Consider the following 25,122-nt stretch of genomic DNA (forward strand, 5'->3'; position numbering starts at 1 on the left):
CGAGGTAATCAGCTCATTCTGCCAGCGAGAGAGAAACCTGGGGGAAGAGCTTAGACCCAGCTCCCCACCACCCTGCCGTCCAAGAAAAGCCACGCTGGCCTAGCAGGGGTCCACACTGTTGCGTCACCGTGTGTCTGTGCCTTGAAGTCAAGACAATAGTGTGGGACACCCAGGATCAGATATATTCCCAGTTCCAGAGAGCCGGTCCTCCCTCCGCTCTCTACCCAAAACTCATGGAGTTGCCAAGGGGAATGCTGCAGACTCTGGTTGCCGCATCACAAAAAGCGTGGCGAAGGGATGTTCCCGTGGCCTGGCGTTTGGGGTGTGGGGCACAGGATGCTTAAGACCCCAGAACACAGAGCTCCAGCCTCAGCACTAAGAATCTGTGCTCTCCTGGATGCACCTGGCTGGGAAACTAGATGCTAGATGAGTGAGGCCCTCGCTCTGACCCAGCTTTGCTTCTGCCTTGAGCTCCTTGGAGGGCAGAATCTCAACAGATATAAAAAGAAGGCAAAGAATCACTAATGTGCTGAGTCACTAATGAGGTGAATGGGGAGTGGATTTGGGTTAAAGAGAAAATTAAAAGATAAGCGTGTGCTTATGGGCACAGTTCTTTAGCAAAACCAAATGAAACAACTTGGCAAACTATAAATGATAAGTGCTTTATAAATGGCTGGCTCTGGAGGTATAATGACATGGCCCTCTTGCACACTATATATTTTTAACCTTCAAATGTTCGGCTGTCTTACACAACATAACATTTTAGTTTCCCCACAAATTAAAGGATCTTCAGCAAGACTGACCTTCAAGCAGCCATTAGCTCCTCTGGCTACCAGGCTATTCAGTTCAATTTAGTGCCACAAGAATGAGCGCTATTTTTGAACATTCAGCTATGGTTAAAAAAAAGGTAACAAAAGTATCCTTCCTTCTAATTATTCAGATATGAACAGAGAGATGAGGTTGGGTTGAATGGTGTCTTTGTGCTTTGGCAGTTGACTGAATCTTTTAAAAACATCTCCGGAACATCCGTTTCAACATTGTGTGGCTAAAATGCAGTATTTTAATCCATTTCCTGGGTTAGGGTTGGGGTTTTGGTTTTTTGTAAAGCATGCATTGTTTCCATAGTTTTAAGATTATATGTAGAATATTTCACCCAAATGCTTTGGGTTTTCATGCAATGTGAAATACAGAGATACAAAATGCAGCTTCCCCATCTCCCATATTACAAGCTGCGAGAAATTCCCTTCCCCTTTGGGGGGTTTCAATAAATCCACTGAGAAGGCAGCCTGAAGGGAAGATCACTGAGAGCAGAAGGTGCTCCTTGTACCTTTTCTGCACTCTGTCCCTTGAAAAGCACCTTTCAGCTGCTTTTATACCCCACGGGGAGGAGCAGAACTGGACCCAGGCCATGATGAGCCCTGGATACAGTAGCCTGTAGTGGCCCATATATATGACTGATCTTGCACCCAATATCTGTGTGTGGACACAAACGGGCAGTCCGGGAAAGCTGGTTTATTTACAAAAACAACACAGCACCTTTTTTGCTGCTTATTGAGGAGGAAATCATCTTCCGTGGTTCCCTTGGAGCAGAAGCCTAATACCACGCAAGTACAAACATAAGCTTCCCCTGAAAAGCATATAGCACTTCAATGCAGAAAGTGGCAACACATGCAGGGTGGGCTCAGGGGACAAGGGAAGCCATGGTGGAATCCCACCCATACAGGTCTGCAGTGTCCTCCGGACCCAGTGCCAGAGTTCCTGCATAGGGTTAAGGTTTTGAAATGGCAGAGCGAAATCAATGGGCTTTCCTACAGTCTCCACACTTCAGTGCAGCTTCTCAGGTCATCAGGACCTGGAACCACCTTTGTCAATACCGACACGCCACAGGGTCCCCTGGCAACAGAGCCTTTGATCTCTGTTGCCCTCAGCTACTTAGCAACAGAGGCATCATCACTCCTATTGCTGTTGTCAGGCCTTCCTTCCTTCCAAGGAATTCGAGGTGATTTGCATAATCCTCCTCCTCTCTGTCTTATCCTCACAACAGCGACCCTGTGAGGTAGGTTGGGCAGTGAGTCTGTGCCTGGCCCAAAGTCAACCAGGCAGCTCCGTGGCTGAGCGGGGACCAGAACCCAGGTCACCGGAGTCCCAGACCTGTGCGCTCCATCACTCTGCCACACTGGCTTGCTTTATTCCCACTGGCCGAATGATGTGTCCATCTCCCCCTCTACCTTTGAAAAATACACAAAAGGAGAAGGGAGGAAACCCGGTGAAGCTACTAATTTCATATCAAAGAGTCTTTGTGGTGGCTGGAGCAACTGGGCAGCTCTGCAGGCAGGCAGGTCTCCGTGGGAGCAGGGAGGGGGAATCTCACCTCAGGACTGTCGTGAACCAGTCAGGAGGAGGCTGCTGCCGTCCACAGGCAGGAACGGGGCAAGGATGGGGATCTCACACAGGGGGCAGCTGGGAGGTGTGGCGAGGCTGGAGGGACAGAGTGGGGGTGCCGAGGGGCACTGCCTGGGCCTGATCCATGGTCTGTGGAAGCAGCCCAGGGCTGCTTGCTGTCTCACAGGAACCCAGTCATAGAAATGCTCTCAGAACATGAATGGCAAATCCCTGCCTTGTTCAGACCTGGCAGCCAAACACGCACCACACACGGCTTTTGAGGGCCTTGTCAAGACGGCCTCCTTGCAAGCAAGGGGTGGCTAAGTGGGGCCACAGCCAGGTTTCACAAGCCCCAGTCCAGCACCCCAGCAACTATGCCACACTGGGGGTTGTCAGTAATGGAAGGAGGCAGCAGATTATCCGGAGCGCGCTCTTACGGAGGGTCAATTAAAGGGGAGCTGCTGAACTGTGCTCAGGGGCAACAGACAGCAGCAAATTTCTGCGTGTCTGCTCAGAGCAGCCCTTGAGCTAAATTAGGCTTGCTCCCAGGAAAGAGGGTGCAGTATGTCATTTACCCAGTCTAACTGGATAAGCAGCCTATTCAGCTCACCGGGATTTAATTCTCTGAGTGGGTACCAGAAAGGCTGCACCGGTACAAAGCTTTATGTGACCGTTCTCCTAACCCACAACTTCACAGCCCACAAAACCCGGCAGAAGACTAGAGAACAACAGGCATGTCATTCAGACACGCCAACCCTCCCAGCAGTGTTCACTTAGCGGCAGTGGACCACCTTGCAGTGCTGACACAACATGCCCTCAGGCACAGTATGCCCCCTCACACTCACACACACGCACACACACAATATGGCAGACTTTATTCTGCTTCACAGGGTTGTTGTTTTTTAATGCCCAAACAAGTTTAAAATATCCTCTTCCACCCACCCCTATTTGGCTGAGTTGAGCTGCCAGTGTTTTTGGCTGTGTAGCCTGAGGCTGATAGGAGGTATAGTCCTCCGTTATAGTCAGGAAATGCCTCCCTAATGGATGTCAGACTTTATCTTCCTTCACGTGTACCCCCCAAGTCTCCACATGTTGACGCTCCAAACTTGACCCAGCCGAGGCCACCAACTTCATCAGTGCACTAATTTCTACTCTAGTTGTGAACCACGGAGCACATCAGAGAAAGGGATATGCACAATCCTCCTCTGCAGCTACACACACACATTAAAGGTGTGTGTGAATAGAGTTCCGGAACATGACCTGTGAAGGGAGCACTTCAAACTGAAATCTAGTTGCAAGTCCAGCTGAAACCTCGCTTCCCTACAGTCCGAACAGTTCCACTTAGCTCTACAAAAGTCTCAATGGTTATATGGAGAGGATTTGTTTAAGTATGGCTCCTGTGTGTGCAGGATAAAAGTCTAAGTTTTTTATTAGCAATGACAGTTCCAAAATGCATTGCAAAGCAAACAGGAAGCCATGAGATTATGATATGAATTCCCTAATGCTTCACCTGTTCATTGTAGAAGAGACAATGCAGTGCTTTTCATATGTCTGAACAGTTTCTCATGCACCAACAAGATCTGATGATGAAAAGTTAAAATGCAGGTGAGAGATACATAATAGGTTGTCATAAAGAGGACAGAGATAAACCCATCCTTAGAACCATAACCACCACTGCAAATCAAAAGAGAACTCACATGTGCAAAATAAATTTAAGGTAAGTGCAACTATCAGGAAATAGCTCTGAAACTTTAATCTAGGGTAATATTACTCCCTCTGATAATGAGCCCAAGAGGTTACTGCTAAAATGGGTCCACTAAGAAACAAAGGGCAACACCCTGGATCCCATCTGGAGAGAGGTATGTATGAAGGCTCTGTCAGCAGAAGAGGTTCACTGGGCAGAGCCATGAGCAGCCCTGCCTGGAGAGCCAAGGGGAAAGAAACGCCTGCCTAGCATCCGCTCACCTCCACTCCTTCCTACATTGCAAAATATGGGAACGTTCAGGGCATCCCAGGCATCATTTTTCCATTGAATCAAACCAGTTTGTTTGGCACATCTGTGAGTATCAACAGAGAAAGGACAGCAAATATCAACCTTTTCCAACAATTGCCTGTACAAATGAAAGACAGATTCTTGGCTCATCTGAATCCTGTTCTGGTATTAAACAGTGATAAAGCCATACATTTCATTTACATTTCACTGTATTTTAAGCTGTGTTAAATTTGAATTCCAGAACAGCAGCATTTCTGTTGAAGATCAACAGCTTTAAGAATTCCATCTCTTCCCTGAATTACTTTCCTTAAGTCTTTCCATAGCACTTAAAAGCCTGGACAACAACAACGGTATCTTTTAGCTATACAGTAAACCAGATAGACATTCCCTAACTTCCAGGTTTTAATAGCAAACAGATATGAGAGTGTAAAGCCCTGTTAAACTACAACTGAATCATCATCATGTTGTCTGTTAAAAATGACACATTCTTGAGCCAAAAGCTCGCAGAGATAAAATCAGCTTTATGGAGTTCTGCTCCACGGTCATCTGTTGCTGTACAGGGGAACAAATGGAGAGCAGAACAAATGTGATTAGCAACGCACAGAAGTGAACACACTGACAAATTCACATACCTCTCATGAAGTATTTATTGTGCCTGTGCAAGTGTAGTGTGGGTATTATAGCACTGGGACACAAATGAGCATGCATGACGCCTCAGGATAAATTCCTGGCATTGCCAGTTTAGAGGAAGGGGAAGGAGCAGGTGATAGGGAAAATAGACGTGCTGGTAGAAAGGTGCTTTTCAGGAACTAGAAATGTTGGCTGAGATGTACAAACAGTTTGACCCAGATGTTTCCTATGACTTCACAGGTGGCTCTGAATTTCTAGCAAATAAATTCTGAAGTGTAGAAATACTACCCTCAACTCTGCAAGCACCTTTAACCTTTCCCAAAAAATTGAGGGAGTTCCTGCAGCCAAGTCTCTCTCTAGAGAGGGAAATTCACTCTGCGCCAGCTCTGAGACACTCAGCTTCTTTAGGTCTGTACGGTTCGAGTGCTGAAGTAAATGAAGGGAATCACCAGTGAGCTGTAGGATCATTTCAGCACAGCTTGTTTGAGGACAACAGCCTGAGATGGCTTTTCAAAGATGTTCTGCTTAATATAGCACAGTGAGCACCTCTGGCCTCGCAGCCCCATTTAAATCATTACTTGCTATAACATGGCAAACACATGCAGGGTTTTCTTGTTCCCTAGGACAGTTGCCATGCAAAGTTGTGCCATCAGCTGCACCGTGACCATTTGTATATGAAGAAGATCAGGCACACAGTACTCTGCAGAAATTCACAGATGAGAGTGACAGGGGGACATGCATCCCCGTCCTTTGTTTTTCAGATGTGTGTAAACAAAGCTGGGAGGAAGGAGGGAGGGAGGGAGGGACTTGTTCACAGACCATGCTCTTCCCATATGGCAGGCATGTATTAGATTATTATTTGTTTCAAGCTTGTGAATACCATTTCTTGAGGAAAACCTTTGCAGAGTGGAGAGTTTCCAAAATTTACTGTCTGGAACAGCATGTTCTCAAATGATGATCTCTGAGACCACCAGTAAACTAGGGCAGTTCCTGGGTTAGCCAAGAAAGGACCATGAAGCAGGACCAAGAGGAGATGGTTCAGGTTGGGGTGCAGTGGGGTGGGGTGGTTTCACATGGGCATACAGTAATCCATCAGAGGGGGCTGTCCTGCTCTAAGCAGGGATGGATGCATGCAATACAATAGGTAAACGAGGACCAGCTTCACCAGGCACATCAGGGGTTTGGGTAAAAGCAGCCCCAAATAGAACTGGGCCCAAGTCCAGAGATCAGCGATGTGGAGGTCCAGCACGTGGCACACTGAGAGTGAAAGCAAGATACAAGGCTGCCACTTAAGTCCAGGCGGCGGCTGGGTTCACCCCTCCTGGCAAGTGGCCCTGTGTGGTCCTGAAGGTTGGTGGGGTTTCCGCCGGACAGGCAGTTTGGGGCACGGTGGTGAGTATCCTCTCTCGCACCACCTCCTTCCCTTTCAGTCCTCTGCGGTAGCACAGGAGACCCCAGAGGGAGGAGAGAGGTTTTTCTCTTCTGCAGCCACGTTCACAAGCCACCTTGAGCTTGCTGGCTGCCCAGAAGTCTCTGCTGCACAAACAGGGCTCAAGCCCTGAAGCTCGTCAGAAGGGACAACGCACCTAACCAGGCACTCTGCCCTCCTGGTCCAGAGGGCGCTGCTGCTGCAGCGGGGCTGCCTGAGCCACACGCGGGCAAGAGCCAGGGGGATCCCTTGGGCCATGCTTGGAAAGGTGCAGAGCCACTGAGCTGATTCCCCTACCACCCCCACCCCATGCAAGCACAGGAGGGGCTTCCCGCAAGGGCATGGGCAGAGGGGAGCAGGGGCATCAGCTGCACAGCGCGGCACCAACTGGGCACCACCCCACCAGCTGCGCCTTGGCCCCCCGGCGTGCTTGCAGGTGAGCCAGCAGGGGAGTCAGCTGAGTGGGGCTGCTCCTTTCCACTGTGCCGCCCAGTAGGACAATCTTTAGGGCGGGGGGCAGGCAGACAGGGATGCCTCTGACTGCCACGCCAGCTGGCAGCTGTTGGCAGCGCTTTCCGGCTGTCACTGCCCTTGCCAAGCACCTCTCCGTCTCTAGCTTTCGCACCACGATGCGTGGTGTGTTCTGGGTTCGGATGCCGTAACAACATTGGAAGGGTAAATAGTCATCTCCTACAAGACAATGAACCTGTAACATTTTCAGCAATGGAATAAGTAGTGTATAATGAATGGATGTACTGAAACTGATATGTTAAAATGTGTGTAGCCACATCTTTCTTTCATTGAATGTATTTTATGTATAAAAAATTGTATCTCTGGAGCCTCTAAAATTAGGTGCATCACCAAAACAAGATAATCTTTTGCATATGCATAGACGCACAATAGAAAATAATACTACAATAGTAGTAGTAGAAGAAGAACAAGAAATAGAAATATAGTACATCTTATCATAGCATGGAAGACCAGTTGATGGGCCCCTTTCCTGTTATATTTTTGTTATTACTTAGAAACACAGAAACGGAGCGAGTCAGAAGGGGCCTCCCAGGCCACCTAGTCTGACCCCTGGCTCTAGCCAGCTCCTAATGAAATACCTTTCTGAAATTTCTCTACTGTCTGATTGTGGCCGTTCTCTGGGCAGCTAGCAAGGGAACACTGGCTGTGCTGTCAGAGTGTAGTACTTGCAAATTAACAACAAATAACACACACACACCCATGCTTGACTGCTGGACTATTCATTACTCCAGTGCTGACTATGAGACCAGGGATGGCCCTAGATCAAACAAGAGCAGCATCTTTGGGATGTTTCCCCTCACTTCTTGTTGTCCTTTAACCTTAAACTGGATGGACTGGGCAGCCCTTTCAAGCAGAAGCATGTACTCTGCAAAGGAGAATGCTTGGTCCACCCAGGATAAATTCCTGGCATTGCCAGCTTAAAAGATGGGGAAGGAGCAGAGGTCCTAGTAGAAAAGTGTTCCATTTTCAGCAATGGCACAAGTGGTGCATAATGTACAGATGCACGGAAACTGATATGTTAAAATGTGTGTAGCCACATCTTTTTTCCCTACTTGCCCACCCCTACACCCAAACCTGTAGGTAGCACTCCACCACAAGACCCTAAAAGCTGATGGTTCTGCTAGCAATGGGTGAGTCTTACCATTCAGTTACCCACAGTTGCACATTACTCAAGATCAGTTCCTTCTTCAGGTAGTGACATAACTTTCTGCATCCCACATCCCCCAACCAGACCACCCCCCACATGCATACCTGCTTTATATATGAACGCGACTTCATACGTGAACGAACGAATAGCAGTGGCCATGGCTAACCCCAGTGAAATCTCATTTGGCTCTGAGTGGGTTCCTGCTCCCTGGACTGAGGGGCAGATGACCAGGGAAGCACTTGGCCAGGCAATGTACTTGGGATGCACCTAACTTTGGGCAATCTACTGGGCTCTCCGTTCAGCAGCTGAAACAGCTAATGCAAATAGCTCATCTTTGTCTACAGAGCCGGCAAGACTGACCCAGACCTATATCCAGCGCGGTTTTAATGTCAGTGTGGGCATCCAGGCCCATTCAACAAGCTGTGCCTGTGTGTAAACGCGTATTCGTAAGTGTCCCTGATCAGGTCCAGATGTCTGAATAGATTGTCTCATATGAAAGGAATAAATCACAGATGCAAATCACACAGCAAACAGGTTACAAATTAGGTGCTGAACAAATAGAGGGAATGCAGCAAAGCTGTCCCCCTTTGAGGAACTATTTAATCTACAGTCAAGCCTAGACTGATAGTCCAACAGTGGAGCCACTTGAGTTCACCTTATTTCTTTTCTTCATTTTATTCTCTGACAGCAGAACCAATGCACCCCAACAAGGGAGTTGATCTGGCAGCTGTTTGTGGCAGCATCCACACCTCGAAACACAGGACAGACAAGTGACTTCCCATTTACTTTCTCTGCTTAGTGAGAGCCCTTCATGAGAAGTTCTCTGCTTACTGCAGCATCTTCACACCGCTTTTCAGTGAATCACTGAGTTGACACATCAGTGCAGTTCACTATTGCAACACAAAAACAAGGCAGAAATGGGTGGATGGCGATAATAACCACAGCAAAGGACAAGATTATCCACTTCCCCTTGTGGTTAAAAAAAATCCTTTAAACTGCAGAAGTAGAACCTCATTCAATCAGATCTATTTAAATATTAATATTAAATTTAATTTGTTTAAATTAAAAATTAACACAATGCCCTGTTTCCCTACAGCGACCCACCAAATACATCTGGGAACCCTACTCCAATAAAGAGCACCATTGTCTCTATGAACTGCCACAGATGAGTTTTATCTTCTCACATCCGGAAAACTTAATAGCTGGACTTCAAACTGCCCTGAAATGTTCCAGTCCAGTAACTCTAATGAAAGTAAACATAAATCATCATCATAACAAAGAGGAATGGAGACCAGGTTCACACTGGGATGGAAGGAAAAACAGCATACCATTGCCTTCTCCATTCCCTGAAACATAACGATCGGGCAGTCATGAAAGCTTGGATTATCTACTAGGTGTGTGTGGCTGGTGCTTTCTAGAATGATTTAATTAACTTGGGATGGGCCATTTTCAGGGAGCCGAGAAATTAGTTCAAAGGCCCATACAGGCTTGTGATTTGAAAATGACGACATCAAAGCTGCCTCCAAAGTGGCCTCCATGCTTTGTCCACATGTCTGGGCAAAGAAGGACATTGTGTGTCGAGGGGGACAGAGAGAGAGAGAGGCCTTGGTGTGCAAAGTTTGCACTTGAGACAGGTGGTGGCTAGGACTTGTGGGGGTGATTTTGGTTTGGAAGAGCCCCTCCCACATTCTTTAGTTTGCTGTTTCCCTCTCTGCTCCCTTCTTGCATCCAGCGTGGGCTTGCCTGGTCACTTTCATGGGGCCCAGTTGGAATTTTTGGCAGGCTGGCGGACTGCCCAAGGGCTGTCTGTCTGTTGCAGTAAGAGGGGATGGGCAGCGGTAGGCTAACGGGTTGATATATGTTGATTTAGTCACATTTAGGCAGATAAAGCTAATTTAATTGGAGTTAGAGTTGTATGTATCCATAGACACCTTTACGACACCTTTAAACTTCCATGTAGCCTGAAGTGATTGCTCCTGCCCAACCTATGCAAGGACGAACGCCACCCTTGGTCGCATTGCCAGAAGCATGGTTTCTATATCGAGAGGTATTACTACCACTCTGTATGACTCTGGTGCACCCACAGCTGGAGTGTTGTGTTCAGTTTTGGGCCCCTCATTACAAGAAGGATAGAGCCAGGTAGAGTCAGTGCAGCTAGGGCCACAAGGATGGTGGCCGGTTTGCAGGGGATGCTGTATGAGGCGAGACTGAGGGAACTGGGTCTCTTCAGCCTAGAGGAGACTCAGGGGGGATCTGTTGGCGACATACAGGTATGTGAGGGGGTGTCACATGGAGGTGGGTAGAGACCTGTTCTCCCCTGCAGAGGAGGGCAGGATGCGCTCTAACAGTGAGGTTGTTCAAGGATAGGCTAGACATGCACATGGTGGGCATGTCGTGAGCGGAGCCAGCTGGAGTCAGGGGCCAGACGAGATGGGCCAGGAGGCCCCTTCTGACTTGCTCTGTTTCTATATTTCTATCTTGGAAACTAAACAGGGTCTGGTCTGGTTGAAATCTGGATGAGTGACTTAAATGTTGTGAATTGCCCAGAGAGCTTTGGTTACAGGTGGCATAGAAATGTAACGCAATAATAAGAATGATGGTGATTAGCCAAGCCAGAGATATCACACTCAGGGTTTTGTGGACCAGCATAGTGATATGGCGTGCCTTGAGGCTAACTCATCCCACCCACTCAGAGTTCTTCATCCCTGAGAGATGGCTTTGGAAATCCTCCCTAAACTATGATGGCCATAGACCTGACAGGTGGCACACAGGCAGGACTGCTTTCCTGACCAGTCTAGGATGTCTCACCCAATGCAGCTACAAGTTAGCTGCCTGCAGGAAGTAGAAGCCCACACTATCCCCATCCCTTGCAGATATTTAAAATAAATGTGTCCCAAGTTTATGTGAAGTTACGTGCCTGTCTCAGTACTTCTCCCAGTCTTCACTCTCAAAGGACCCTCATAAGAACATAAGAGGCCAGGCTAGATCAGGCCAAGGGTCCATCTAACCCAACATTGCTTTATTTTAAACCCAGTGACCAGCCAGGTACCTGTGGGAAAGCAACTAGTAGGACATGAGGGCCACAGTCCTGGCCTGAGTAGATGTCTCTATCAGTAGGTATTCAGTGGCATATTGCCTCTGATACTGAAGGTTGTGTTTAGTCATGAGAACTAGTAGCAATTGGTAGCCTTCTTAATGAATTTTTCCAGTCCCAAGTCCAGTTATCCAAAGTGATGGTCATAATTACATTTAAGGGAACTAAATTCTATAGTTCAACTATGTGCTGTGAAGAGGCCCACCCCTGCAATATCCCCTAACATCCTGGGCCTTCCTCCAACATCCGCGCCTTGTGTATGGGCAGATGAACACAATGCAGTGGTGTGTGCAGCCGAAGGCAAAACAGGCAGCAGCAAAATAGCCGCACATTTCAACTTAAATCTCTTCCTGTGAGGCATTTCCAGCTTTTAGAAGGGAAAAATTAAGCTGCACAAAAGCTAGCAAGTCACCTAACAAACAAGAACCCAACTGGAAACTCCGAAGGGACAGATTTGGCCCCAGGGCTTTGGTTCTGCACCCGGGTTCAAATAAGCAACACACAAATGCTGTTTCCCCAGTTGGAGGAGAAAGTTTGCACACCACAAAACTGGTTTCTTTCTGGTAAATTTCTGGAAGTTTTGCAATGTCAAGGCCCAACACAGCTTGGGAGCTCTTTGGTATCTTCTCAGAGGCTTCTGACACAGGTCTCTTCCCCAGCCTGAGAATCTCAGTGCTGCTGTTTGAGCTGGGGCAACTTTGCATCTAGCCTAGGAGAGAAGGTAGTTCCCACATGAAGGCCAAATACATCCTCTGTTCTGATGCCAGTGGGGGATGGAGCCTGGCTTTGTTTGCCACTGGCTAGCCTTCTTTCACTGTCGTTCGGACAGTACACATTTCCATTCCAAGCTTACACTCTAGGATCTGTTCATCTTTGGGGGACTGAGTGGACACGTTTTGCTTGTTTACCAGACTGACACACAGTGGCAGATGGATGTTCCTCTTCACACCACTGCACTGTTGGCCCAGCAGAGAGTGATAATTAGCAGCAGTGTAGTGATACCGTCTGGAGAGCAGGCAGTGGGCACTCATCATGGCAGGCTCTATAAGCGAATCCAAAATCGGATGCAACTGCCTAGAGTTGTAGCAATAAACCAGTTCTAGAAGCATTCATCTGGTGTAAGCATGTCCTCTGCAAAGCTTGTCCAAGATATTCTGTGTGTAAACTCACTCCAAATACTTTATTTTGCAGCAAGGAATAATTCATTGTTGCTTGGAAAATCCATTTCCCCCACAGCTGCTCCAAGGATTTGCTGCTAAAGTCAGAGAAAGCAGCAAGTTTTGAGGATGAGGAGATGATAACATAATGCCTGCTAATTAAAGGGTGCTGGTGCTGCGTCCCCATGAGTCCTGGATTCACTGCTCCACTGGCAATAAATATCTATACAATGCACTGTGCACCCTCAATAAGGGTTTTCAATATCAGAGGAATTTATGAAGTTATAAAAATGATTCTGACAAACTTTGCAATGCAAATATTGCCAATCAACAGCAATAGGCAAATCATAATTGACATCCAAATCCAAAAGCAGTCCAAAGTAAAAAATCAACTTATCCATTCAGTTTGCTACAAAAACACTTTCTTACCCATTCTTAAATTTGGATTTCAGCACATGACTATAGAGCATGCAAAAATAGATCAAAAAATGTAACTGACACACTATAATCTTCCACAGCTCTTTGGACAGCATTCCTCCCACAGTCGTAACTAGTTTTATGCGGCACATATGAAGCCAAGTGCTGAATTTTGTGCCTATAAATTGTGGCTCCACTGTTCTAACTGATAGCGATGGGTCTAAATTTTTCAGGCAGATTATTCTATCTGAATGGCAGGGCTGTACCGGGGAAGTACCCGAGAGGTCAGTGAGAACTTTGAGGCACTTGAGGGTTATGATATCCGAAAGGATATGATGGAACTCCTTTGGGGTCAACCAGTTTTACCCACTCATGAGCTGGCCATGGGGAATGTCTCACTAAGGACTCCCTCAGTTGCCAGATAAGGCTGGGTGGCCATGGGTGGGACTCCTGCTTGAATCCATGAAACCATTGTTGCCAGTCAGTGACAATCATATTGGGCAAGACGGACCAATGTTCTGAGTCCATATAAGTCAGCTTCCTGGCTCCAGAAGAAGAGTGTCCAGTGGAGAGGGGGGATCTCCAGCTCATGGCTATCTCTGCAGTGGCACTCCAACTGTGGAATGCGCTCCCCAAAGAGGTTTGCCTGACACCGTCACTTTATTCTTTTCAGAGCCAGGCTAAAAGCTTTTTATTTTCCCAGTGTTTTAAGGTTTGACTGTTTTTGATATGAGTTTTATTGTTGATTGGTTAAGAATTTGACTAGGATGCTGTGCTTTATTCTATTTTGTTTTATTGTTAAACCATCCTGAGACTATGGTAAAGAATAGTCTTAAAAAGCTTTAAATAAATAAATCTATAACACATGCTAATTCACAGTTCAGGCAAGCATTAAGCAGTTCAGATTGTAGATGTATCTTTCATAGTGTTACAATGGTTGCTGCTCCAATTAAGTTAAATAAAGTCATGGCCCTAATTCACACAGTGATTCCTGTGACATCTCTTTATCTCTGATTTGGGCAGGATAGGAAATCCAGCACTCCTAAGAAACAGCCAAGCAATCAGCATGATTGCTTTCTGTGCAGAATTCAACTGAAGAGTTCTGACAGATTTAGCAATGTTCTCCAGATGTCTCTAAATAGTAAATTTCATTTCACTTTGATAGTTCACCCTCAGCCTTGTGGGCCTGACATTTTGAAGAAAGGTCTATGGTTCAGTAGCATAGAGAAGAGGTTGTAGCTCAGCAAGAGAGCACATGCTTTGCCCAAGGTCCCAGTTTCAATCCTTAGCATCTCCAGGATGGGAAAACTGCCCAAAACCTTGGATAGCCACTTCCAGCCAGTGTCAACCACACTGGGCTAGATGAACCAGTGGTGTGACAGTTTAGGGTAGTCCAGGAACACATTGGGTATGGAATGGGCTTCCACAGGGGGGTGGTTGAGGCCCCACTGGTGAGGGCATTCAAGGATAGGCTGGACATGCACATGGTAGGAATGTAGGCCTGTCATGAGCGGAGCCGGCTGGAGCCAGGGGTCAGACTAGATGGCTCAGGAGGCCCCTTCTGACTCACTCTATTTTTCTATGCCTTGCACACACAAATCTTCAGTAGAATATATAATTCCTCTCTGATGTCCCTAGGTAAAATCAGGTCAGGTAAGGGGAAAGGCATCTTCCTGGTACCTTGAAGAGTTGCTGCCTCAGAGAGTAGACAACCCTGAGCTAGCTGAAACATTTTACTGCTATGAGGCACCTTTCTGTGTCTGTACAGTAGGCAGAGAAAGAGGACTCTTTGGCTCTTGTGGAGGCTCCTCCTCTGCCAGCAGAAACACACAGCACATCTTCCGCTACAGCTGTGGCTGAATCTATCCATGCAGGATCAGGCTGTGACTTGCAAAATACTTAGTCTATTTCCATTCATATTTGTAGTACCTTAAAAAAAAACCCTGTGAATTGTACCTGTGTTTGTTCCAAACATATGAAATGCTGCAATGACATATTGGAAAGACTTATTTCAGATGTAATTCATCTCCCTGATATTTCAAGATTACTCCCTGTAGTTGACCCTAGAGTAAATTCGGTATTTTCATATTCGCACTTCCATAGTTATGATTTATTCCTGACAGAACAAAATGTGTTCTGCTATGTTTAACTATGCCTGAAATTGTAACATAACCTAACTGGTTTGTCAGATATTTCAGAAATTCTTCCTTACTAGATATATCCACCAAAATATCAATCCAAAATGGGGGCTGGGCTGGGCCTGACTCTACACCTTCCCCCTCTGACTCAGAATCAGTGTTTCAGGCTAGAGTTCCCCCAAGACTGGGGCAAGTCCACGCTGGCATTGCATGATAGCAAGCAGCTGAGGCGGGCACCATCATTCAGAACTGGAGGTGCTAGAAACATCATCTGACAAAGGCGAATTTTATGTCAGCTTCAGTGGCTCAGGTCAGGTATTAACACTGGGCTCAAGTTTTCAGAGTAGCTCATGGTATAAGTAGAGGCAAACTTTTCAGTACAAATCTGTTGGATAGCACCAACATGATGATTGCTGAAATGGAAAAGGAAGGAGGTGATGGAAATAAGCATGAGTATATTAACTGCTTTAATACATTTTAAAGATGGTTTGGGGAATAATGAGACCCTATTAGAGTAGCGGTATCCAATATGTAAGCAAAGAATGATTGGAAAGACCCTTTGCTTAGGAATGTATAAGAAATTCTCTTCAGTTTGTTTTTGAATAGGATGTATACAGCTCGCAACTTCCAGAGTAAATCTCTTCAGAATTGGAAACAACTTGTGGCCAAAGTCCATCAAATGCTGAACTTCCTATGTGATTTGCTTATGAAGTTGTCTGGTATAATTTTTTTCCTAATTAAAACTTCAATTTAAAATAATTAAATTGTTTTAGTCATTGTTGATTAAAAATGCTGAAACAGCATGTCCCAACCTGCGGTCTTTGATTACAGCGACAATCATTTCCAGCTGGCATGGTCAACAGTGAAGGAAATAAAGCCTGTACAGATATTACCACCAAACATGCACACTGTGAGATCAAGAGCCCACCCTGAGGATTTGGGCACATTCTCACCACACCTTGCTGCCGGGGTGGGCAATCGGGCAGCACTGTGCTTCAGACTTCTTTCTTAGCACTCCTTAAGGTATCGTACACTTATTATATATTTTAGTTTAGTTTACTTTTAGACTGTAATGATTTACTGATTGATAGCACCACTTCAAAGCTAACGGAGGGCCTCCAGATGCTCCCATTTTATTCTACCATGAACACATCTGGGCTGCATGTGGGGCTCAGAGATATGCTTCAGAAATGAAGATGGCAGGTGGCCAATACTGATAGGTTCCCTAGAGCAGGCCTGTTTTGTGGTGGTACCCAAGGCAGTTTCTCAAATTGCTAGATGCACCCATGGAGCCAAAGAGCCTGGCTACCTGCCCCTTGCTGCATTTAGAAGGTGACCCCTAAACCACATGAAGTGGAATGAAGACTCTCCTGACCCTGAAATCCAAAGCTTGCTGTTAATAAAAATAGTCCATCCCATTTCACGGCTAACGTATTAGTGTGGGTGGAGTGAAGGCAAGTTCCAAGATTGAAAATGCTTTGAAATTTGAACATGCCAACTTGAATGTGTGAAAGATCTATTCAGACTTCCAGGCAAATGTACCAGGATCAGGAAAAGGACCCCTGGGAGCAACCCCAATTTCTCTCCCGTGCTTGCATTCATTGCACACCTGCAGCGATACCTCTAGGGAGGTCTCTCAGGGGGCTTTCCAAGCAGACCACACTGGCCTTCAACAACTCACTTTTTTCAGCCTGGGTTAGAAGTCTGCAGAAAATACAGAAGAGACAAAAAAGCATCTGCCCAATATTATTTCTCAACCATGACATCATCCAAAAAGCCTATATATCAAGTTTTTTTTGTTTGTTTGTTTTCCCCAAGAGCTGATGAGTTGTTCTTACACTGGAGGCAACATTTGGAACAGGAGGAGAGATTTCACTCTCTTGTCACTGAGTGTAGTTTGACATTTGTTGTTATCAGTTCAAAAGCAGAACAAAATCCCCATTGGCATGTTCCGTGACAATATGATTTCCACCTTTATGAAACTGCTTTTCTGCCTTTTTGATAGATATACAGTTTTATGCACGCACACACGCACTCACAATACATATTCTAGCCTATTCTCTACTGTGTGAAACCAAAACTAATTTAGCTTTCAGCAGTCCATAGCATAGCTAGTCAAATCAATGTCAGAGCATATCAGCACAGAATGCCTGCTGTGTGCTTTAAACTGCCAAAAAGGAATTTGGCAAGAAAAAAGCAAAACTTCTTTCCCTGCTGATAGAATCAGAAAGGCAGACAGTAACGTAATCGGTGGTTTCTTATCCATGGAATCTGTGCTCAGCCCACGTCTACGTGAACCATTCCTTCACCTTAACAAGTTCTTGGTCCCTGCTATCCAGGAACCTCTCTGTGCCAGTGCTGGTGTATCAGATCCTTAGTGCCAGTGTGTGAGATCTACCCTGTGGGAATAAATGGGATATCGTCCTCATCCGTCTTGTCCCCCTTGAGGATGGGGTAGTGGATACCTGGCCCATGAGTCAAATGTAGACCTCCAGGTCTCTCTCTGTATCTGGACTCTTCCCTCACCATGCATCTTCATCTTTCCTGACCGATATTGAGTTGGTTAGTTGAAACATTTATATCACTTCCTAGATCCAAACAGGATCTGTAGATGGCTTACCTAGGATTGCCAATGCCATTTACTGTTCTGCTCTGTCCCAAGTACAAAATTGATGGAGGGAAGCAGGAGGATGATGGTGACAATGACCATATCTATTATTATTGCATACTGAATGGAGGTAAGAGTCACAACTGCAACTCCACCCATAGCTGGCTCTGGCTATGTCCGCTGCTGGAATGTGGACTCTGGCAGGTTTCAACCAAAGCCTTGCAGTCCTCAACCGAAAAGAAAAACACAATCCCATCACTGCCATCAGGGATCTTGGCTGCAAGATCCAACCCATCCCAGATCAAAGGCTTCATGCCCAGGCTGCAGGAGCTGCCATAGTGAACATGGACCTCCAGCCACTTCCCATGATCTTGCGCGTGGCCCACAGGGATGACAGAATACTTAGGCTACCTCAGATTCCGTGGCTGAGACTTGGGGCCTGGTCTACATGCTCCTCGGCCTATCCATGCTCACTCTGGGCTGTGGGCACAAACACGCCTTCACATTTTTAGGCGCGCAGCCCAGTGGGGATGCTTGTAAGCCTCCAAACTCAGAGGATTACTAGCATCCTGTGCGCAAGGGAAGGAGCTCAGAGGTGATCATTGCTGCTCTGATGTCCTGCTCTGCCTTTTCGCCGGATGGGCTGTTTCACCCTCCAAGCTGGAGCGCCTTATTGGAGAGGGGAAGGTAGCTGTGCATTGGATTCTGGAGAACTTCGTCTCCTTCCCTTGCTCTCCCCTTTACCCTTCTCTGAAATCACTCTTGGAGAAGAAGCCAATGCAGCCCCCTTTTGGGCCCACTGCAAAGGGGATCCAAATGAGGCTCTCCCAGCTCCAAGGTGAGAGTTCCATTTCTGATCTGCGGTCCGGGAACCCAAAGAATCCTTACATAGAAAAACATGGGTCTGACCACAAAATCAAAAAGGTCAAATAAGGGCTGTCAGTGCTCTGTGGCTGTGCCATACGAACTGATTTTTGGGCGAGGGGAACAGGCAGCCTGGAAGGAAGAAGAGAGTAACGAAGAGTGGAGGCTTCCATCCAAGGAGAGCACTGTCCACAGGATTATTCCCTAAGAAATGTTTCTGATGGAGTAGAGCAGGACTTCCTTGAAAATAGACCGAATGCATGTTGCACAGCACTAGCGTCAATTTTTAGGTCTTCGAATGATGAAGACAACGGGATTATGCAGATACCACAAGGGCAGTTACTGAACACATGAAAAGAAGAGAGGGAATAGATGCCTTCCCCACACACATTCTGCATGGCCAGGTGGAGCAACGCTGCGCTGCGCCTCAGGATAAGGCCAGGCCGCTTCTCATACCTCTGTTTTAAAAAGTCCATTTGTATTCACAGCTACGAACTTCCAGAGTTCAATGCCAAATCCGTAAGGAAGCAATGAAGTAAATTATCTGTCCTCCCCCCCCCCGCCCCACCCCCAGTGAGACCCTCTCTTCTTTCTCTTCTCTTCTCTTATGCAGGCAATAGCAGCACGCGGGCAGCAGAATGGCTGAATGCTCTAGCTGCTCTCTCACACAGCCCCCCCGCCCCCCACAAGCAAGTGAGATCAAAGCCGCTTGCAGTCTATTGAAACACAATTGCTCCCAAATCTCATTGTGGCATTTCAGGCTTGGAAGACTGGGTCCCTGTGGTTTTATTGTGGAGAGGCAGCCACTAATGAAAAGAACAATGAAAAGATTAGTGCTACGAACCATGTAGAAGCAACACCACTTTCCATTTAATTGCAGCAGACAAAGCAAATAGGGAAGACGGAGCAAGCAAGTGACAAACACCATTGAGCGAGCCGAGGGATACAGCTGGTGGCGGCCCACAAGGGTCCCCCGACCACAGTGCAGCATCCGCACCGAGGGCCTGATGACAGAAACGTGTTCAAGATCACAGATTACATTGCCGCAGTGTATTGTTACTCTTGGCTGAATTGTTGGCTGAAAATAATAAAAAGCTGGTCAGCTATTGCGATTTCCCCTTTGATTGATATGCAATCCACCACATGCACGCACGCTCCACTCCTCATCGCCATACTCTAACTCCCATTACCCTCATCCCAACACTCACTAGCACCAGCTTCCAAGTGTTTCACAGAAGGTCCAGAAAGGGTGCTGGGGCATGTGAAGCTGCTGCATGAGGGCTCCCCATTCAGACAGTGACACTGTGCACTCTTAGGCATTCCACTTAGTTTCTGCTGAATGTTCAGGGATCAGGGCCAGCCAGGAGGAGGACCAGCAGGTGCAGTTCCTTTCTCCTACCAGGATTCAATGCAGATGTCAAAGTGCAAAGAGAAACATGGGGGATGTGCAAAGAATCCTTAGTCAAGCCACTGGACCCATATTTTCTACTCTGACTGGCACAAGCAGTCTGAATGGATGGGTCATTCAGACTGCTTGGGTGTATTTCCCCAGTCCTAATATCTGAGACCCTTGTAGGCAGAGATGCAGCAACCGAAAGCAACCTTTCCCAATTTGGTCTCCTCCAAATGTGCTCCATCGTACTTCCCAGCAAGACCACTGTGACTGTTCCAGGTTTGTGAGGGCCCTTGGAGAAGTTAGAAACACAGAAACAGAGGGAGTCAGAAGGGGTCTCCTGGGCCATCTGGTCTGACCTCCGGCACCAGCCGGCTCTGCTCACGACATGCCCACCATGTGCATGTCCGGCCTATCCTTGAACACCCGCACCGATGGGGCCTCAACGACCTCTCATGGAAGCCCATTCCACACCCTCGGGGTCCTGACTGTCAGGAAGTGCTTCCTAGCATCCAGATGGAACCTTGGCTCCCTGAGCTTTGCTCCACTGGAGCACATCCTGCCTTCCTCTGCAGGGGAGAACAGGTCTCTACCCATCTCCATGTGGCATCCCCTCACATACCTGTATGTCGCCAACATATCCCCTCGGAGTCTCCTCTTCTCCAGGCTGAAGAGACCCAGTTCCATCAGTCTCACCTCATACGGCATTCCCTGCAATCCGGCCACCATCCTTGTGGCCCTGCACTGCACTGACTCCAACTTGGGTAGAAGTTACCCTCCCTCAGCCAGTCTGCCTTCTCACTGCCATTGGAACCAGCCAACAAATGTACAAATGAATCTACATCAGTAATTGTGAGGAACTGGACAAAGATATTTGCTAAAGGAAAAAAATGTGCCAGGTATTTTGCAATTAATTTTCTCCTTTTCTCATGGTAGAGAAGCACAATCACTTCAGCACAAATGTGGAAATTCGGTCAGTATCTCATTCTCATCTGCACTTCTGAGCTCAGCCTCAAGAGCTATTTTAAAAACTTAATCATTCATTACAGTCTTTTCTGAAACCGCAAACCACTTAAATCCACTTTCCAGCCAGGGCTGCACATCAGGGGACTCGGCTCTGACTGAGAACAGTCCAGAGTGACATCATGAGCCAAGAAGTCCCACACCTCATTTGCATATTAAGTTGCATATAGGTAATATAATAGCATCCATATTTAGTTGCAGGAAAGTTACATAAAAACATATCATCCTGAAATGGTGGTGACACTGAAAGGCAAAAAGCCCCATACCTGAATCTTTCTTAAAGAATGGATTTTGGCTTCTGTAATAATTTGGATTTTTTAAAAAAAAACCCAGCTTTTTCAAAAAATCAAATCCCAGTTATTAAAAACTGGCTGGAGTCCTGTACACACTTCTGGAAGTGAGCTCTGCTGAAAGCAGTGAGACTTTCTTCTAAATAGATGTGGAGAAGATTGAACTAGTAGTTGCAAAATCATAAGATGAGAAACCCACTTTTTAACGTTCCCTGTTGGATTCTGCATGCCAGGATACTTTGAGAACTGTGTGTGGCCCATTGGCTGCTTATTTTTTATTTACTCGTGAACAGGTTCTGTATTGGCCTGGGCTTCGAAACAGGAGTAGACAACTGCATGGAGGAGAAGGCACTCAATGGCTGCACTCATGACCTCCAGACATTTCCCCCAGTGTGAGGGCAGCACGCCTGGCCATGCCAGCTGCAGGAGAGACCTGTTTTTGTCCTGCTTGTGGGATCCTCATGGGCTGGCCTGGGAGCAATCAGAACAGGCCCAGACAGACCTTTGTTCCGATCAAGCACAGCCCTTTTTCTGTTCTGTGTAACACACAATATTGCACACTGGTGCACAGAACCCAAGGCTCCACGGATCCCCGGGTCACGCAACACTCCACCCATGCAGTGTGACCCTGCGCATGTTTTCTCAGAAGAAAACCCCACAGAGTTTACTTCCAAGGGACTGTATGAGGCATTGAGTTCAACTTGACTTGTATCTGAATTAATCTGTCGGTTTCAGTTTCTATAATTTTCACTGTTTTTCCATCTTAAATTCATCTCATGACATTTCTGCACCAATCTGCATTTTTAAATAAGTCTTCATAAATGTCCATATATGTTTTATACAGTTATGTATACTTACTTCTAATGTGTACATTTCTACAATCAACTTTGTTAATTTGTTTGTTTTAAAGCTTTTATATCCTGCCCTTCACAATGTCTCAGGGTGGTACAATTCCTCCTGCACATCCACACATGCACGTGCGCACGTGCGCGCGCGCACACACACACACACACACACAGTGTATAGTGATTCTCTAATATTATGGCTCAGAGAAACATGTGTGCATGCATGCACACATTCACATGCATGCACTTCTGTGCACAATTCCCATTATAGATATTTTTGAACACAGCACAAAATTCGGAGAAATGCAAATATCAAAGGCTAACTATGTTTCAGTTTCCATATTGGTTCTGCAAGCACCAAATATGTATATTGGTATTAAAATGTCAACCAAACAAATTTCTTCCCAATTTATATTTCAAAGCAGGCATGTTCAGAATTGCATTGTAAGTCTCTTCACAAGGGGAGGGAGAAAGTTCCACCACAAACTAGACAAAGCATTCCAAAGCTCAGTAAAGAGAACGGCCCCCTCCATGGACCTCTATCAGCATTTGGAAACATCGGCAGCTAGTCAGTTCCTTGCATTTCTGCTTAAAGGGTTCTCAGATAGCAGGTTGGAAAAGCTCATGTGACCCATCTGTTTGGAGAACTGCTTCCAGCCTGAGCAGAATACTGAGCAGTGGCACCACTGGGAAAATCAAATTTCCATGGAAGAGCTTTTGCAGTGTTCATTTATTCTGCACTAGTGGCTGAGAGATAATAGCATACACCCACCAAAGTGATTCTTTCTTAAGGTGACAGAACGTATTTCCTCTGCATTTGAAGGGCCCTGAGGTCAACAGACCTGACCTGCAGAGTTGGTCTAGAGAATAAATTAAGTTTCCAAACTGAGGCCAGATCCACCATAGCCAATTCCTCTAGCAGGAAAATTAAGTCATATTGCAGCTACCTGGAGTACGACTGCCTGGCGACGGTGACACACGCGCTGGTGACTTCCCGCCCAGACTTCTGCAACGCGCTTTACGTGGGGCTTCCCCTGAAGACGGTCCGAACACTTCAATTGGTGCAAAATAGAGCTGCCAGGTTGCTGACGGGGACGGGGTTATGCTCACATGACTCCAGTCCTCCATCAGCTTCACTGGCTTCCCATTGAAGCCCGGGCCCAATTCAAGGTGTTGATTATGACCTACAAAGCCCTAAACGGCTTGGGTCCTGGCTACCTGAACGAGCGCTTACGTCCGTATATGCCCGACCGCCCTTTGAGATCTGCGGGAGAGTCCCTTCTCCGGGAACCCTCCATGAAAGAAATTAGGAGAGTAAGTACCTGGAGGAGGGCTTTCTCTGCGGTGGCGCCCAACCTATGGAATTCACTCCCCAAAGAGGTCCGCCTGGCACCGTCGTTACTGGTTTTTCGGCGCCAGGTAAAGACCTTTTTATTTAAACATCATTTCAATTGTTAAAACCTATGATCTGGCCTGGGCAACTTCTTCTTCCTTCTCTTTCTCCTCCTATATTTTTATTTTATACTGATAATTTTAATTTTGTATTTGTAAATCAATGTATTTTTTTGTATTTTTATATTTAATGGTAATTTATTATGTACTATTGTATTTCAATGTATTTTATCATGTTGTAAGCCGCCCCGAGGTTTCGGCAAGGGGCGGCATAGAAATGTTATAATAATAATAATAATAATAATAATAATTTTGTACCTCATTGGCAAGGAAATTGTTGACAAGCAAAATTATACAGACCATTTGGTGTGTGTGTAAGTCCACTGCCCAAATACCCAGGGCTTATATCCAGAAGGAGCAAGAGTTAAGACACTTATGCAGGGAATTTCCAGGAGTGGCTCTCATTGTTTGAGGTCTCTCCTGTATGGGACCCTCCCTTGATGAATTCATCATCGTGCCACAGGGCCAGCTGCCCTTGCTCCTCCTCCCCTTCCTCATCTTTGCTACAACTGGCTTGCCTGAGAGTCAGTGAGCGCAGGGGCCATAGCAGCTCCTTCTCCTCCATCCCATCTCCCCCAGGGTCTGGCCCAGAGAGAGGCTAGTGTGCTCCCGGTGGCTATCCATGGCCTCAGGCTTTGAGCTGCAAGGACACTGTCATGCAAACGCATGTATATTGGCCTGCATGAGTCCAAGGGACCAGAGGGATCCACTGCTCCACCCCACTGAGCAATTTAACTCTCCCAGTACTGGGCATCTTTGCGCTAATGGTTCATACAGCCAAGGACAAATAATGATTTAGCAGGAATAGGTAGCATACAAGAGAAATTATTGAAATGTATGGGAGATTGTAAAGAATAAGGATAGAGACCAAGCTAGGTGGTGGGCACAAGCACAGTGTTGAGGGAACAGCAGCCGTGGGGCAGATTAAGGATTTACTGGAGCTCCTCTCCTAATCAGCAGGAAACACTGCTGCCTCACTCTGCTCTGTCCTTTTGCCAGACAGAGTCCACAAATGCACTTGTGAACAAAACTAAGAATCATGGTATCCGGAAATCCAATACTACTTCCATGCTTCCACAGCAGAAAGCAGAAGTACTAAAGAGACACAATCATGACAGATCAGGCCTGAATGCACAGCAACGTATAAGATGGGTACCAAAAAGGAAGAAAGGCTGGAGGCCTTGCATCATGAAGCACTCTTGGGTAACCTCATTTTCCATACAATTTTCAGGAATCATTCTACAAATCCGGTTCCTATGAGCAAATGGATGGCGATGAGAGAAATGTGAATGAAGGCTAGGTTTACATTATACACACATATCCAGGCAGGATCGTGGACTTTCCCGTCACTCACTCATTGCTGCATACATATAGCTGTGAATACATTGTGCAGAAAAGGAATTCCCATGGATTAGCATCTGCCCTCAAAGTACTACATTGGGCCTGTCTTTCCAAGAATGGTTGAAAAGATGGACACTGGTTTTCACATAGAATGATATTCTTTGTAAGTAACATCCTCTTGTTGAACATGATTCCAGTTGGAAAGCCAGGCTAACGGGGAATAAGGTTGCAGCATCTCATTCATTGTGTCAAAACGAGTTTATCCCACCTGTGTTGTCTGTTGAGCTTTAACCATGGGTTCAGAATTTCACAAAGACATGGGTGACTTTGCTGATTTATAAACCAGGTTTGATGTAGCCCCCAAGCAGGACCCTTAATACAGACCTGC

At 46.4% G+C, this 25,122-nt stretch overlaps 1 protein-coding gene across 1 annotated transcript in view; it reads right to left on the reverse strand.

The window, feature by feature from the left end:
• The window catches only part of ADAMTS18 (ADAM metallopeptidase with thrombospondin type 1 motif 18), a 118,439-nt gene that overhangs the window by 87,833 nt on the left and 5,484 nt on the right, over positions 1-25,122 (reverse strand). The gene's annotated exons all lie outside the window — the stretch shown is intronic.

This window comes from Varanus komodoensis, unplaced genomic scaffold, assembly GCF_004798865.1.
Source record: "Varanus komodoensis strain SLA01 unplaced genomic scaffold, ASM479886v1 scaffold27, whole genome shotgun sequence".
Lineage (NCBI taxonomy): Eukaryota > Metazoa > Chordata > Lepidosauria > Squamata > Varanidae > Varanus > Varanus komodoensis.